General features: G+C 44.2%; 1 protein-coding gene and 1 pseudogene across 2 annotated transcripts in view; one reads left to right on the top strand and one right to left on the bottom strand.

The window, feature by feature from the left end:
- LOC311110201 (uncharacterized protein) overlaps window positions 1-18,091 on the top strand; it is a gene marked incomplete at both ends in the record, with an annotated part of 397,005 nt that overhangs the window by 213,431 nt on the left and 165,483 nt on the right. The gene's annotated exons all lie outside the window — the stretch shown is intronic.
- Window positions 15,208-17,004, bottom strand: LOC311110255 (erythroblast NAD(P)(+)--arginine ADP-ribosyltransferase-like; annotated as a pseudogene). The gene is made up of 2 exons: window positions 16,927-17,004; window positions 15,208-16,244 (listed from the first exon to the last, which is right to left on the bottom strand). The product of its transcript is annotated as an erythroblast NAD(P)(+)--arginine ADP-ribosyltransferase-like (transcript).

Raw genomic sequence — 18,091 nt, 5'->3', positions numbered from 1 at the left:
CTTTGCTTTCCTGACTGCTTGTGTATATTGGTTCCTAACTTCCCTGAAAAGTTGCATATCGCGGGGGCTATTTGATGCTAATGCTGTACGCCACAGGATGTTTTTGTGCTGGTCAAGGGCAGTCAAGTCTGAGGAGAACCAGGGGCTATATCGGTTCTTAGTTCTGTATTTTTTGAATGGGGCATGTTTATTTAAGATTGAGAGGAAATTACTTTTAAGGAACAACCAGGCATCCTCTACTGACGGAATGAGATCTATATCCATCCAGGATACCTGGGCCAGGTCAATTAGGAAGGCCTCCTCGCTAAAGTGTTTTAGGGAGCGTTTGACAGTGATGAGGGGTGGTCGTTTGACCGCGGACCCGTTACGGACGCAGGCAATAAGGCAGTGATCGCTGAGATCCTGGTTGAAGACAGCTGAGGTGTATTTAGAGGGTATATTAGTCAGGATGATATCTATGAGGGTACCCATGTTTAAGGATTTAGGGTTGTACCTGGTAGGTTCGTTGATAATTTGCATGAGGTTGAGGGCATCTAGCTTGGATTGTAGGATGGCTGGGGTATTAAGCATATCCCAATTTAGGTCACCAAGCAGTACAAACTCAGAGGATAAATGGGGGGCAATCAATTCACATATGGTGTCCAGGGCACAGCTGGGGGCTGAGGGGGGTCTGTAGCAAGTGGCAACAGTGAGAGACTTATTTCTGGAAAGGTGGATTTTTAGAAGTAGAAGCTCAAACTGTTTGGGCACAGACCTGGATAGTATGATAGAGCTCTGCAGGCTATCTCTACAATAGATTGCAACTCCACCCCCTTTGGCAGTTCTATCTAGACGGAAAATGTTATAGTTGGGGATGGAAATTTCAGAATTTTTGGTGGCCTTCCTGAGCCAGGATTCAGACACTGCTAGAACATCAGGGTTGGCAGAGTGTGCTAACGCAGTGAATAACTCAAACTTAGGAAGTAGACTTCTGATATTTATGTGCAAGAAACCAAGACTTTTGCGATTACAGAAGTCAACAAATGATAGCTCCTGGGGAGTAGGAGTGATACTGGGGGCTACAGGGCCTGGGTTAGCCTCTACATCACCAGAGGAACAGAGGAGGACTAGAATAAGGATACGGCTAAAGGCTTTAAGAACTGGTCTTCTAGTGCGTTGGGTACATAGAATAAAGGGGGCAGATTTCCGGGTGTTATAGAAAAGATTCAGGGCATTATGAACAGACAAGGATATGGAAGGACATGAGTAAAGTGGAGGCAAACCTAAGCGTTGGGTAACACCGAAAGAGATAGTATCTCTAGAGGCATCAATTGAGTCGGTCTCTGAGTGTATGGGTGGAGGGACAAAGGAGCTAACCAAGGCAGGTTCAGCTAGGCTGGGGGGTCTACAGTGATATAGTACAATTAGAAATAACCGAAACAACAATAAACTAACCATGTTTGGGCTGAGGCTAAACATAAACAGGATGTAGTACCGTAAAAAGGAACAGTCCAGCAGATATCAGCTGTATAGCTGAGTTATCACAAGGTCCGGTGGTGAAGCGCCAGTGAGCAAGAGGCCACGGCTAGCGTGTGCTACGTCCGTTTTGTTGTAGCCAGCTGGTAGCGATGAATCCGGAGTTAAAGGTCCAGTGATTCAGTGATGCCGGCGGAAAAACTGATATGTTTTGGGTCGACAACGCGCAGTGCTGACTGGCCGAATATCCGGCGATCAATGTCCAGTGATTAAAACCAATCCCGCGGAAAAAAATCAAATGTTCTGGGTGAAACACCGCCAGCTGTGGCCAATAGCAAGTAGCTAGTTCAGTAGCTAGTTCAGTTTAGTGAGTAAGCGTGTGCTAACGGGCCAGGGCTAGCAGATGGATGGAATCTTCGTGGTTACGTCGTAACCACATCAGACGATTTCGTCGGCAGACCAGTCGTGTAGGATCGGCGGGGCTCCGCGTCAATACTAGGTGGTCCCGTCCGGTTGATAGAGAGGTAGATAGCCGGGAGATGGGCCTAGCTCAGGTTGATTAGCCAGACCACAGCGTCCGTTTTGTTGTAGCCAGCTGGTAGCGATGAATCCGGAGTTAAAGGTCCAGTGAATCAGTGATTCCGGCGGAAGAACTGATATGTTCTGGGTCGATAACGCGCTGTGCAGACTGGCCGAATATCCGGTGATCAATGTCCAGTGATTAAAATTAATCCCGCGGAAAAAAATCCAATGTTCTGGGTGAAACACCGCTAGCCGTGGCTAATAGCAAGTAGCTAGTTAGCTGGCTAGCTAGTTTCAACTGGAGATTCTAGATTCTAGATAAAAGGTAAGTCAATAATAGAATCCGTTCCACATTGAGTGAGGCGGGTTGCAGGAAAGTATATTTTGTAGAAGGATGAAAAGTCTGATAGGGAAATATTTACGAAAAATACAAAAAACTGGGTATTTACAGGCTATTTACAGACACACGACAGAAACAGGACTGCACTACTTCGCCATCTTGGAATAGCGATGTTCAACTCATTCGCACAAAACGTATAAACAAAAGCATTCACTGTGAAAGTCGATACATGAAGGCCCTTCATATACAGGCTATGGCTGTGAAAGTCGATACATGTAGGCCCTTCATATACAGGCTATGCGCAGCTCTTCGTTCAATTTATCGAATCCGTTATTGTTTTCATGCTCAAAACGCGAGCAAAACCTGTCAAACTCAGACATTTCTCTCAACCCACACATCACTACAGGGACCAGAGGTAGCAGGCTCTTTATATGCCCGTTTACAATGGTCTTTGAGTACGTCCAAAAGGATGTTACTTACTAACCCTTGACAGTCAGTCTTTGTTGTTGAGTTACATGTAAGCACAATATCAAACGCTCATATTTGACTGTTGTTCCCCTATATGGGCCTCAAAAATCAGCGACCTTTTCAGTGGTTCGACCAGCTGTCACTAATCAGGTTTATTAAGAGAGAAGAGTGCTGCAGACTATTATGTTGTCATCTCATCCTCACTGGTTAAGCCTACCCATCCTCAATATCCAATTGGAGCAGTTTGTAGTGTCACATCTATTGTATGGACATTATAATGACCCATGTTTGTAGTCCTGGACCTCCTGAACATGTTGATGTATATTTGGGAGAAAACAGAGGGTCCAAATCAGCAGAAAGGTGAAAGGAAGGGGGAGTTCTGCGAACTCCCTGAATTATCGTGGGGCTGTTACATATGATATTTAAAACATGTCAACTTCTCGCCATTGTTCTCCACTTCCCCTCTATATCTTCCTGGTATGATAGTTCCCTCTACATCGTCACAAATAACAAGTCCCAGACCAGACTCTCTGGACAGCTCTCATACAGAGACAGTGGTAACCATAGAGACTTCTGTAATGCTCATCTTACAGAGTGTGGCTTTAAAGCTGAAAAAACAATGGTCTATGTCTATGATTGAGGAGGATGTTTGTACCACAGTGTCTGACTGTCTGGTTCTCTGTGTTGTTTACCCTGTAGATACTGGTATGATGTACAGCCTGATAGTCAGGGCCCTTCTGGGGAGGAGGACTGTGCTGAGATGAACACAAATAGACTGGATCCTCTGGAGGTGTGGAATGACTTGACATGTTAAGACTATAGTCACTAGATTGAGAAAAATGTTTTTAACATCGCCATGACAACATACTGTAACACATACAGCAGCCTACAGTGCACATAACTTCCTCCTTCATTCTCTCTCTCTCTCTCTCTCTCTCTCTCTCTCTCTCTCTCTCTCTCTCTCTCTCTCTCTCTCTCTCTCTCTCTCTCTCTCTCTCTCTCTCTCTCTCTCTCTCTCTCTCTCTCTCTCTCTCTCTCTCTCTCTCTCTCTCAAACAGTCAACACTCTGTCGTTCTTTGCTAACATCAAAGCAGTGACTCACTCCTGCAGGTTCATGTACTACAACATCCATAGAATACGACCTTTCCTCACACAGGAAGCGGTGCAGGTCCTAATCCAGGCGATCGTCATATCCCGTCTGGACTACTGCAACTCTCTGTTGGCTGGGCTCCATGCTTGTGCCATCAAACCCCTGCAACTTATCCAGAATACCGCAGCCCACCTGGTGTTCAACCTTCCTAAGTTCTCCCAAGTCACCTCGCTCCTCCGCACACTTCACTGGCTACCAGTTGAAGCTCACATCCACTACAAGACCATGGTACTTACCTACGGAGCAGCAAGAGGAACTGCCCCTCCCTACCTTCAGGCTATGCTCAAACCCTACACCCCAACCAGAGCAATCCGTTCTGCCACCTCTGGTCTCTTGGCCCTCACAACCCTACAGGAGGGCAGCTCCCGCTCAGCCCAGTCCAAGCTCTTCTCTGTCCTGGCACCCCAATGGTGGAACCAGCTTCTCCCTGATGCTAGGACAGTAGAGTCCATGCCCATCTTCTGAAAACGTCTGAAACCCTATCTCTTCAATGAGTATTGTAGCGCTTTCCTGCAGTCAAATTATTTAGTGGCCTCATGGGTGGAATTATATATATTTTTCATAATTTCATAATTGATAGACATTATTTCTAAAAACCTGCCCGGAAATCTGGTGTTTCTATGTCAAACGGTTTTGTTATATTTCAGTCTTCTGTGATGTATATAAAGTGTAATATTGGGATGCAAGCTCAAAATGGAATACATTTCAACTCTATATCTGACATGGTACAGGTGTCTTCTTTTTTGTAAGCCCATAACCATGTGTGTGAGGTGTATACTTTTGTTTCAAAGTAGATTTCTTTAAGACTACCAAGAAACAGTGTGACCCTGATTTAGCCCACTGCAGTAGAAGTTTTAATAAGACATCTCAGTCTAATCCCCCCCAAACAACAACAACCTTGCACTTGACTTTTCCTACTAGCACTGAATTTGCACTGACTTTCTTTATTGAGGAAAAATATACTTAATACGACTGTGATATGTGGTTGTCTCACTTCGCTATTGATATGAGGTTTTTATAGTGTTATGATGTCATGTCATAGTATCGTGGGGACCAGGTTAGAGTTACTAGATAATTGGTTTGGGGCCACAGAGTCTACATTCCGTTATGTCAAAGGAGATTACTGATGTTTATGATAAAATGATTGATGGACAGGATATACTGGCTTGGGGTAAGGAGTAATAACATCAAAGAATGGGAGTGCCCATGATGATTACCAGATGTTCGTAGAGAGACTTGTAACAGAGTGTATATATAGAGAGAGTGGATCTTTGTTCTGGAGTTAGGGAGATGATAGAGGCAAATCTCTATTATTCTGTTATAACTAACCATAGTACATATTACATATCTTATATGAACTCCTCATCAAAAGTGTCTAAGTACATCCTTACATTCGTAATCACTTGATATCCTAGAAACTCATCGTAACAGCTATCTGAAGATCAATGCACTAACTCAAAGTTGATCTGGATAAGAGCGTCTGCTAAATGACTAAAATGTCAAATGTACATCTGCAGAAAGGTGAAAGGAAGGGGGATTTTGGGAAACTTGCAGCTGTTACATATGATATTTAATATATGACAACTTCTAGTCTTTGTTCTCCACTTCCCCTCTATTGTCTATATCTTCCTGGTATGATAGTTCCCTGTCCATCATCACAAATAGCAAGTGCCAGACAGAATTAACTGGACAGCTCTCATAGAGAGACAGTGGTAGACTATGGAGATGTCTGGGGCCACTGGTTATGTCAATGAAGCTGTTAGGGCAAGACAGTGTGTTTTAGGGGATCCGTTTCATAATGGAGACAACATCTATGTAAATGAAGAGCCCATCTATGAAAATGCAGCCACGTCTTCTGACTGGACCCCAGGGACCACACCACAACCTGAACACTCAGGTAAGGTACACACGGAGACACACACACACACACACACACACACACACACACACACACACACACACACACACACACACACACACACACACACACACACACACACACACACACACACACACACACACACACACACACACACAACACACACACACAAATATACAATACACATCTTTTAATGTGTCCACAGAGCCTGGTAGCTCAGGGAAGAGACCCTTCCTAGTTGCTGCAGTGTGTCTGGGGCTGCTGTGTGTTCTCCTACTGGCTGGGATCATAGGCCTGTCTGTCTACTGTAAGTTTTGAGTTTGAATTCCTACAATTCACCAGCAGTTTTGTGATTATCTATTTCAATGAGACACTTTTTTGTTTTTGTGACAGATGATGGGGTCGCTAAGAGCTTCTTAGACTATAAGAACAACTCATCTGCAGAGAGAGACCAGCTACAGACCAGCTACAACAACCTGACTAAAGAGAGAGACCAGCTACAGACCAGCTACAACAACCTGACTGAAGAGAGAGACCAGCTACAGACCAGTTACAACAACCTGACTGAAGAGAGAGACCAGCTACAGACCAGTTACAACACCCTGACTGAAGAGAGAGACAAGCTGCAGACCAGTTACAAAATCCTGACTAAAGAGAGAAACCATTTACAGACTGAGAGAGATTATTTTAGGAGCATAGTGTACAAAGGGTGAAAGTAATCCGGAATGGTCTGGTACTGAGTACCAGCAAAATAAATAGTGGGGGTACGCCATACTGGTAAAACATGAGCCTATCACAATAATTAAAACATAGATTCCAATAAAACTACACTATTCATCCTTACTGCATGTAAGAAAAATGAGCAAATAAATGCTCCAAAATGCAGTGTGGTTCAATGATAACATTGACATTTTTCCAAGGCAGAGATGCGTGGTCGAGACTGAGAAGGAAGTGTACACATGAATTCAATTTACAAGACTTGTGTAGGGCTAACTAATGACTATAACCGAATGTCATTCATAACACTTTTTGGTGTTTTGTAAGGGATGTGTCTTTGCATTTATCAACTGGCACTGTGTGGATGCCGGAATTATTTTAGTGGAGTAGCCTAGTTGGAATAGTGGACTAAGTGAAGTCTGGACACTGACTCTAGGCCTCACATGTAGCCTATTATAATATTAACTCCTGCAGAATGAAGTGTTCCTCGCAGTAAAATTATAGACCAAATGTTAATTTTGTCTCGGGAACAGGAGTGGAGAAATATAATTTATTTCAGCATTTTGCAAGAATGTAAATGCATGCTTAGGGAGCTGTTGTGTAGACTAAACGTGCAATTTCTTTCAGCAACATAAAAGCTGACAGTATTTCATTTTCAACCACATAAAATATGCATCCAAGATGAACTGATATACTATCGGAAACATGTTGGATCGTTTTCACAGCTTTTAACTTCCTTAAAACCGGTCAAACTGATGCCATTTGGAGATCCCTGGTCCTCGCTCCGTGGGAGAAGCAGAAAGAACAGAGAAAACTTCACCGATGTCAACTAGATTGCTGATGATGCATTGATCATTCTACCCATTTATGACATCATTCTGGTTCTGGTGAGCAAGGCTTTATTCAGTGTTCTAGACTGAGTGACAGAAGAGAAGCTCCGTGTGTCCAATTATAGACACGTTTAAAAAAAACATTCTTAAAATAAATAAATAAATGGCACCACCGGTCTTTACGCCGTCCCTGAGTAACGTGCACAGGTAGCCTATGCAGGAGCCTTTTGAAGTCATTGTTTGATAATAAGATGAAAACATCATGACTGGTTGTGTTTATACCACGTTAAAAGGCATAAAAATATTAAAATATATTTGAAAAGTTAAATGACATATCTTTACTATTAGGCCTATAGATTAAATTAAATTATTCTAATTATATATGTAATTCTATGATTAGGCCCAAAAATTAAATCAAAATTGTGTACACATAGGAGGTCGCCATACCGGGAAGAAATTAAATCACTAGTGAATAAATGAGAGAAGCCACTGAGGCCCAGCATGAGAACTCAATACATTGTTTAGATGGATGGTCATAAACACTCAGTGGCCAGTTTATTAGGTACCCCACCTTGTTCATGAAAATGGTTCGCTCCTACAGACAGTGAGTCACGTGGCCATGGCTTGCTATATAAAGCAGGCAGACAGGCGTCGAGTCATTCAGTTACTGTTCGATTGAACGTTAGAATGGGTAAAACAAGCAACCTAAGAGACTTTGAGCGTGGAGATTGGCAAGAATCGTGCAAGCTAACACGTGGCCCACAAAAAGGCAAATAACGGCGCATTACAACAGTAGCGTGCGGAACAGCATCTCAGAACGCACAACTCGTCGGTCATTGTCATGGATGGGCTATTGCAGCAGACGACCACCCTGGGTTCCACTCCTATCAGCTAAAAACAAGCAGAAGCAGCTCCAGTGGGCACGCGATCACCAACACTAGGGAATTGAGGAGTGGAAAAACACTGCCTGGTCCGACGAATGCCGGTTCCTGTTGCGTCATGCTGGTGGCAGAATCAGGATTTGGCGTAAGCAGCATGAGTCCATGCCCGATCCTGCCTGTTGTCAACGGTATAGGCTGGTGGCGGTGGTGTAATGGTGTGGGGAATGTTTTCCTGGCACACGATAGGCCCTTTAAAACCAATTGAGCAACATTTGAACACCATAGCGTAGCTGTTCTGGAGGCAAAGGGGGGGTCCGACCGGGTACTAGAAAGGTGTACCTAATATACTGGCCACTTATCAACTGCAGTGAGTAAAGCTACAGGAATAAATGATCATGTCATTAATCACACACACCTGATCATAAGTCTGTATTCTTTCATTAAGTGTCCAGTGTGATAAGTTGAAGTCAATTCATGTTTTCATCTTGGAGAACAACCCTGTCCTGAAGGCTGGCAAAACATTCACTGCGGCTGTTGCTTCCTCTCTATTGAGAATAAATCCTGGGAGGAGAGCAGACAGGACAGTGTGGAGAGAGGAACAGGTGAGAGAGAGAGGGAGGGAGAGAGGGAGAGAGAGAGAGAGAGAGAGAGAGAGAGAGAGAGAGAGAGAGAGAGAGAGAGAGAGAGAGAGAGAGAGAGAGAGAGAGAGAGAGAGAGAGAGAGAGAGAGGAGAGGGAGAGAGAGAGAGGGCGAGGAGAGAGAGAGAGAGGGAGAGGGAGAGAGAGGGAGAGAGAGAGAGGGGAGAGGGAGAGAGAGGGCGAGGGAGAGAGAGAGAAAGAGAGAGAGATAGGGCAAGGAGAGGAGAGAGAGAGAGAGAGAGAGAGAGAGAGAGTGAGTGAGAGAGAGAGAGACTGAACTCTCTCTCTCTCTCTCTTTCGCTCTAGTTGTTTACTAGTTGTGTCTAGTAGTTATTATGTTGATGGTTGCTTACAGTGCTGAATGGTTAAATGATGATTCCACCTAGTGGTTAAAGTGAGAAATGAACTTACCATAGAGGGGAAATAGTGGTATTACAGACTTGCCAACGGGCTCTTTCTCAATTCATCCTTCCTCCAATCCTCCTCCAATCCTTCCTCCTCTCCTCCTTCTCAAAACACATTGGAGAATATGGTCCAAGGGGAGGGATCTTGGACTTCATCCTCTAATAGGGTTGAGAAGGAGGAGAGGAGATATGAGGAGAGGAGATGGGAGGAGAGGAGATAGGAGGAGAGGAGATGGGAGGAGAGGAGACAGGAGGAGAGGAGATGGGAGGAGAGTAATCTAGGAAAACTAATTGAGATAGAGCCTTAGTGTCAGAGAGACATAGAGGAGGAAGAAGAACATTAAGAGAATGAGGAAGAGAGAAAAAATAAGACAAATAATAGTTGTGTTTAGATTTAGAGGAGAGGATGTAGACGTACTGTACTCTGGAAAATGACTCTTCATTATTTTATTACAAACATGTCATGTGATTTGATATGTACGATTATGGTTCAACATTTTTTCATGATCAATTATTAGCATACATCTGTTTAATAATAATAAGTAAAACAAATGCCCAGATTAAGTAATAAAGGAACAATGTCCTCTGAGTTCTATCAGCTTCCTGATTGAATGTGATTGGATCGTTATAACAGTGTTAGACAGTTGGTCACAGAGAGCAAAAAATTAAACACTGAGTGTAAAAAACATTAGGATATTGAGTTGCACTCCCCGCTCCCTTTTGCCCTCAGAACAGCCGCAATTCATCAGGGCATGGACTCTACAAGGTGTCAAAAGCGTTCCACAGGGATGCTGGCTCATGTAGACTCCAATGCTTCCCACAGTTGTGTCAAGTTGGCTGGATGTCCTTTGAGTAGTGGACCATTCTTGCTACACACAGTAAACTATTTAGTGTGAAAAAACCAGCAGCGTTGCAGTTCTTCACACAAACCGGTGGGCTTGGCACCTACTACCATACCCCGTTCAAAGGCACTTAAATATTTTGTCTTGCTCATTCACCCTCTGAATAGCACACATACACACTCCATGTCTCCATTTTCTCAAGGCTTACAAATCCTCCTTTAACCTGTCTCTTCCCCTTCATCTACACTGATTGAAGTGGATTTAGTTTAACAAGTGACATCAATATGAGATCATAGCTTTCACCTGGATTCACCTGGTCAATCTATGTTATGGAAAGAGCAGGTGTTCTTAATGTGTTGTATACTCAGTGTCCAGTGAGACAGAGGGGAGCTGTTTTGCTCAGATGCCTTCGCAGGTAAGATTTATGTATCTTGCTGTCAGTCAAATTATCAATATTTAGAGACCCCCCACAGTTTGACTTTGATGCATTTAGGGAAGCTCATGTCTTACTCATGTCGCACTCTGCATGTAACCAAAGAATCACATCAATAAATAAAGAGTAACAAACCAAGGGGGGGTTGGCGCCCCCCCCTTGGTTTGTGCTGTGGTGGAGACCTCTGTGGGCTATACTCGGCCTTGTCTCAGGATTGTAAGTTGGTGGTTGGGGATATCCCTCTAGTGGTGCGGGGGCTGTGCTTTGGCGGAGTGGGTGGGGTTATATCCTTCCTGTTTGGCCCTGTCCGGGGGTTTCTTCGGATGGGGCCACAGTGTCTCCGGACCGCTCCTGTCTCAGCCTCCAGTATTTATGCTGCAGTAGTTTATGTGTCGGGGGGCTGGGGTTAGTTGGTTATACCTGGAGTACTTCTCCTGTCTTATCCAGTGTCCTGTGTGAATTTAAGTATGCTCTCTCTAATTCTCTCGTTCTCTCTTTCTCTCTGAGAACCTGAGCCCTAGGACCATACGTCAGGACTACCGGGCATGATGACACCTTGCTGTCCCCAGTCCGCCTGGCCTTGCTGCTATTCCAGTTTCAACTGTTCTGCCTGCGGCTACGAAACCCCTACCTGTCCCAGACCTGCTGTTTTCAACTCTTAATGATCGGCTATGAAAAGCCAACTGAGAGACCTGAGCCCTAGGACCATACGTCGGGACTACCGGCCGTGGTGACTCCTTGCTGTCCCCAGTCCGCCTGGCCTTGCTGCTATTCCAGTTTCAACTGTTCTGCCTGCGGTTATGGAACCCCTACCTGTCCCAGACCTGCTGTTTTCAACTCTTAATGATCGGCTATGAAAAGCCTACTGAGATTTATTCCTGATTATTATTTGACCATGCTTGTCACTTATGAACATTTTTGAACATCTTGGCATGGTTCTGTTATAATCTCCACCCGGCACAGCCAGAAGAGGACTGGCCACCCCTCATAGCCTGGTTCCTCTCTAGGTTTCTTCCTAGGTTTTCGCCTTTCTAGGGAGTTTTTCCTAGCCACCGTGCTTCTACACCTGCATTACTAGCTGTTTGGGGTTTTAGGCTGGGTTTCTGTACAGCACATCGAGATATTAGCTGATGTAAGAAGGGCTATATAAAATAAAATTGATTGATTGATTGATTGAACATCAATAAATTGGACACACCTACTCATTCAAGGGTTTTTCTTTATTTTTGCTATTTCCTACATTGTAGAATAATAGCGAAGACATCAAAACGATGAAATAACACAAATGGAATTGTATAGTAATCGTAAAAGTGTTAAACAAATCAAAAATGTGTTATATTTGAGATTCTTCAAAGTAGCCACCCTTTGCCTTGATGACAACTTTTCACACTCTTGGAATTCTCTCAACCAGCATCACCTGGAATGCTTTTCCAACAGTCTTGAAGGAGTTCCCATATATGCTGAGAACTTGTTGGCTGCTTTTCCTTCACTCTGCGGTCCAACTCATCCCAAACCATCTCAATTGGGTTGAGGTTGGGTGATTGTGGAGGACAGGTCATCTGATGCAGCACTCAATCACTCTCCTTTTCGGTCAAATAGCCCTTACACAGCCTGGAGGTGTGTTGGGTCATTGTCCTGTTGAAAAACAAATGATGGTCCCACTAAGCGCAAACCAGATAGGATGGCGTATTGCTGCAGAATGCTGTGGAAGCCATGCTGGTTAAGTGTGCCTTGAATTCTAAATAAATCACCAACAGTGTCACCAGCAAAGCACCCCCACACCATCACACCTCCTCCTCCATGCTTCATGGTGGGAACCACACATGCGTAGATAATCCATTCACCTACTCTGCATCTCACAAAATTACACGGTTGTTGGAACCAGAATTCTAAAATTTGGACTCATCAGACCAAAGGACATATTTCCACCGGTCTAATGTCCATTGCTCGTGTTTCATGGCCAAAGCAAGTCTCTTCTTCTTTTTGGTGTCCTTTAGCAGTGGTTTCTTTGCAGCAATTCGACCATGAAGGCCTGATTCACGCAGTCTCCTCTGAACAGTTGATGTTGAGATGTGTCTGTTACTTGAACTCTGTGTAGCGTTTATTTGGGCTGCAATCTGAGGTGCAGTTACCTCTAATGAACTTATCCTCTGCAGCAGAGGTAACTCTGGGTCTTCCTTTCCTGTGGGGGACCAACTCGCTCTCTATCTTTCTCAGAGCAATCTTCTTGACCCTAACCAGTCAGGCTTCAAGATGGTTCACTCAACTGAGACTGCTATTCTCTTTGTCACGGAGGCTCTCCGCTCTGCCAAATCTGACTCTCTCTCCTCTGTTCTAATCCTCCCAGATCTGTCCGCTGCCTTCGACACTTTGGACCATCAGATCCTCCTCTCCACCCTTTCAGGGCTGGGCGTCTAAGGCTCAGCACACTCTTGGACATCTCCGACCAGGTGATGTGGAGAGGATCTGTGTCAGCTCCACATCCTCTCACTACTGCTGTCTCCCAGGGCTCGGTTCTAGGCCCTCTCCTCCTCTCTATATATCAAGTCACTTGGCTCCGTCATATCCTCAGATGGTCTCTCCTATCACTGCTATGTGGATCACATTCAACTACTTTTCTCCTTCCCCCCTTCTGACACCCTGGTGCCTGGCAGATATCTCAGCTTGGAGGTCGGCCCACCACCTCAAACTCAACCTCAACAAGGCCTGCCTGCTCCAAGACCTCTCCATTACGGTTGACAACTCCACCGTATCTCCCTCCCAGAGTGCAAAGAATCTTGGCGTGACCCTGGACAACACCCTAACTTTCTTTGCAAACATCAAAGCATTTAACTCGCTCCTGCAGGTTCATGCTCTACAACATAAGTAGGTTACGACCCTACCTCACACAGGAAGTGGTGCAGGTCCTAATCCAGGCACTTGTCTTCTCCCATCTGGACTACTGCAACTCGCTGTTGGCTGGGCTCCCTGCTTGTGCCATCACACCCCTGCAACTTCTCCAAAGTGCTGCAGCCTGCCTGGTATTCAACTTTCGCTCCTTTTGCACACTCCACTGGCTTCCAGTCAAAGCTCGCATCCACTACAAGACCATGGTGCTTGCCTACGGAGTAGCAAGAGGAACTGCCTCTCCCTACCTTAAGGTTATACTCAAACCTTACACCCAAACCCGAGCACTGCGTTCTGCTACCTCTGGTCTCTTGGGCCTCCAATCCCTACCGGAGGGCAGCTCCCCGCTCAGCCCAGTCCAAGCTCTTCTCTGTTCTGGCACCCCAATGGTGGAACCAGCTTTCCCCTGAAGCTGGGACAGCTAGGACAGAGTCTCTGCCCATATTCCGAAAACATCTGAAACCCCACCTCTTCAAAAAGTATCTTAAATAATCCCACAGTGACCCCTCCCACCCCCTACAAATTATAGATCTTTAATGAACTCACACTTAACTTGTTTCCCCCTTACTAGGTCTGACTTTGCTGATAACGACTTTTTGGAGAAAAAGTATACTTACTATGACTGTGATATGTGGTTGTCCTGCCTAGCTATCTTAAGATGAATGTACTAACTGTAAGTCACTCTGGATAAGAGTGTCTGCTAAATCACTAAAATGTAAAGTGTGTGTTAGAGCAGGGCTGGAACAAAAGCCTGCATACACACAATAGCTCTCCAGGAGGAGGGTTATCCATCTCTGGTGTAAACGGATACAAACAAACATTCCTCTTCTTCACTTGGAGTTAGTGTGCTCTCAGGTTTGCATTGAGGGAAGCAATGGAATAGAACACACCTTTGCATGAAGTTCAGGCGTCTTTAAGATGCTGTATCTGTCTTCAAGGTAGTCACAGCCCCTCCTCTGTGCTTCTGAGAAATTACACTTACATTTTGTGCAAATACAAAAGTACAATCCACACTCACACACGCACTCACACTCACACAGGCAGGCAGGAAACACCACATGGCTTCTGAGAATTGTTTGTTCACACATACTGAGCTATGTGTGAACATGACTAACAACAGCAGCAGCACTGCTGGTACTGAGAAAAGGTTCCCCATAGTAACAGTACAGAAAGACCCTTAAACCTCCTCATCATCCTTCCCCTCTAATCAGGGGCTGATTCAGGCCTGGAATACTAACAGCCAATATACCAATAATCAATCAATTGATTTATCGATCAGTCGATCAATCAACCAACCAATTAATCAGCTATGAGGAATAAGGAAAACAGCACTATGGCAAACCTTGAGGCCCCTAGTATAAACTTCGAAGCCAATCAAGGACGGCAGGGGCGGGGCTCCACCTCTTATGAGAATCAGCTGGTGATGCCTGTGGGCCAATCCGGGCGGGGCGTTTTGTGAAGTTGAAGCTAGTGGTAATATTTAGTCATTTGATGACATTTTTGTAACCCTTTGTTTGCTATTGCTGCACTAAGAAAGAAATTACAGTAAATATTCCCCCCAGCAATTGATAGTTTCCAGTATCACTTTATTGAACAATTCAACTTGTGGTATGTTATATTATATCTTAATCAGTGGCCCATTTAATGTTGTAACATTAGTTTGTCTAAATGTAGTACAGTGAAAGTTCAAATAAAAAGGATTAGACGTACTGTAGTCAAGCTCAGTGATTTTCTTTCTTTATTTTGCCAGAAGTTCCAGAAGGCATGTAAGTGTTTTAAAGTCTCCTATGGAGTATGATACACAGGCTAGTACAAACATCTTAATAATCACTATTTCAGGTAGTCAGGATGAGGTTTGTATGTAACATCCACCAATGAACAAATCAACCTAATACAATAAAAGCTTCAGACACTGAAAACACATTGTTTGGCTTTATTTACTTTAAGAAGGATAAGCAGCCTGGCTGTTTGATTTCAATCCTATTTAGGGACAATTACTCAAGATCAACATAGATTTTTCTTAATTAATAATTGGCTTCTTAAAAATGTTGCAATTCAGGTTACTCTTGGGGGGTTTGATACTCTCTAGTTTGTACACAACATCGCACCAAAGGTTTTTATCATTTTTTTTCTTCAGCACGGCAGTAACTTTGAACACTTCATACGGTGGAATCAACACCTCCTTTTCACGATTCCCCATTTTGGGGAAGGACTTCAGATCAGCGCCAAAACATGTCTTTATCTCAAAGCAGGACTTCTCTCCAAAATGTGTCAAGTTCTTTAGGAAAGAGCTGGAGGCAAAGAAACCGAATCTGATTATTTTGTTAACTTCACCTCCAAACTCCAAGTTGGTTCTCCGGTATGTGGTGTGACAGGTCTTTTGGTTTAGTTTCAGGAGGCGAATGGCGTCAGTCAACAGGAAATGCAGGGAGTGGAACTGGAAGGAGGTTGTGTACTCTTTTCTATTGGTCCGGACTGCTTGGTTGAACACTGGGTACATCTTAGTTTGACCTCCTGTGTAAGCACAGATAGCCTTGATATGATCATGTGTAAGTTTGTCTTTAGAATTGTACTTGGACTTGTCCTTTTTGAATCTGTCCTTCACATTTTTTGCACACCCTGCTGCCTTTTTCCAGGATTCATTGAAGATCGCTACATTTCTGTTTTTCATTTGGAAGATATTCCTTCCGCACCTTGTTGTACATTTGTTCAGTGCAGCCGTTATACATGTCGTCAACAGAGTTAGGGACCATGTCTAAGGGTATGGCTGGAATTCAGTCCAGGCTGATGGAGATTAACCTTCAGAGAATATGGAGGGGTAAAAAACAGGCAACACGTGTAAAAACAGAGGAAAGGTTTTATATATTTAAATACATTTAAATGCTCTCTCTCTCCTCTTCTGTCTCTGTCTCTCTCTCTCTCTCTCTCTACTCTCTCTCTCTCTCTCTCTCTCTCTCTACTCCCCCCCTCTCTCTCTCTATCTCTCTCTCTCTCTCTCTCTCTCTCTCAAATTCATAAATGTTGCCAAAGCAAAGTGATACACACAGTTATGAAAACAACAGTGACAACAATAAAAATAATAGCTATAATACTATTTATATATAAGAAATAAAACGAATACATATCTAATAAAAAATGTAATACTGTAATACCTCTCTCTCTCTCTCTCTCTCTCTCTCTCTCTCTCTCTCTCTCTCTCTCTCTCTCTCTCTCTCTCTCTCTATCCTCTCTCTCTCTCTCTCTCTCTGTCTCTCTGTCTCTCTCTCTATCTCTCTCTCTGTCTCTCTCTCTCTCTGTCTCTCTCTCTCTCTGTCTCTCTCTCTCTCTCTCTCTCTCTCTCTCTCTCTCTCTCTCTCTCTCTCTCTCTCTCTCTCTCTCTCTCTCTCTCCTCTCTCGTCTCTTCTCTCTCTCACTCTCATCTCTCTCTCTCTCTCTCTCTCTCTCTCTCTCCTCTCTCTTTCAAAATCGTGTAATATCTTACCATCTTGGAGTCCACACCCATAGTCCAAGCCTGGATGAAATACTCACAGTTAAAGCTTAGGATCTTGTGTCTTGCCATGATGTCAGAATATGTTGGTCCAATGGCAACTTGTAATGAGATGAAATGTCTTTTAAGATACAGAATCAGCATTGAAATGTTCAGCTTTCTGGGAGCCTTGTTATACCAGCGCTCTTGTGGTTATTTTCACAGTCCCTCCTCTCTTGCTGAGAACAGGCACCTACAGGCACAAGTACCCCTCAAACCACAAACCCCTTAGCACAGTACACACACACACACACACACACACACACACACACACGCACACACACACACAGGTAGCCCTTTAGTACAGTACACACACACACACACACACACACACACACACACACACACACACACACACACACACACACACACAAACACACACACCCACACAGGTAGCCTAGTGTTTAAGAGCGTTGGGCTGTAAACGAAAGGTTGCTGGTTTGACCCTGAGCCGGTGAAGGTGGAAAATCTGCAGTTTCTCTGCTTGAGAAGTTAAACCCCAACAACCACTGCTCCCTGATGTTGATTAAGGTAGCCCCCTGCACCTCTCTGATTCAGAAGGGTTCGGTTAAATGTGGAACACACATTTTGGTTGAATGCATTCAATTGTGAAACTGACTAGGTATCCCCCATTCCCTTCACATACACACACACATACAGTGTGGAGCCTAGTTGGGACAAAATCCTGCAGTACCTGATGCGCTCCAGAAATAGGGTTGATTACCTCTGGTATAGTCTCTGCCAATCATTCCTTTAGCTGGTTGAGTTAAACACTGCCCTCTTCTGCCCAGAATGCACCATGTCAAGACTAAAGGCCTCCAGGTACATTAGTGTGTGTATTCGCTATTCTGTTGTCTCTCATGCCAATGTCCAGGTTATGATTTAGGCAGTATTCTAATACTACTGGTTATGGTTGTTACCTTTACTTTGTTATGACTGAGATGTGAGAGGACTGGTAGGTTGATAGTGTTCAATTCCTTTGTTATGACTAGGATGTGAGAGGACTGGTAGGTTGATAGAGTTTCATTCCTTTGTTATGACTGAGATGTGAGAGGCCTGGTGGGTTGATAGAGTTCCATTCCTTTGTTATGACTGAGATGTGAGAGGACTGGTAGGTTGA

The sequence above is a fragment of the Coregonus lavaretus genome (assembly GCF_964263955.1).
Source record: "Coregonus lavaretus genome assembly, contig: SUPER_35_unloc_2, whole genome shotgun sequence".
Lineage (NCBI taxonomy): Eukaryota > Metazoa > Chordata > Actinopteri > Salmoniformes > Salmonidae > Coregonus > Coregonus lavaretus.
Note: the sequence above shows the minus strand (reverse complement) of the source record. Positions and strands in the feature narration are given on the sequence as shown.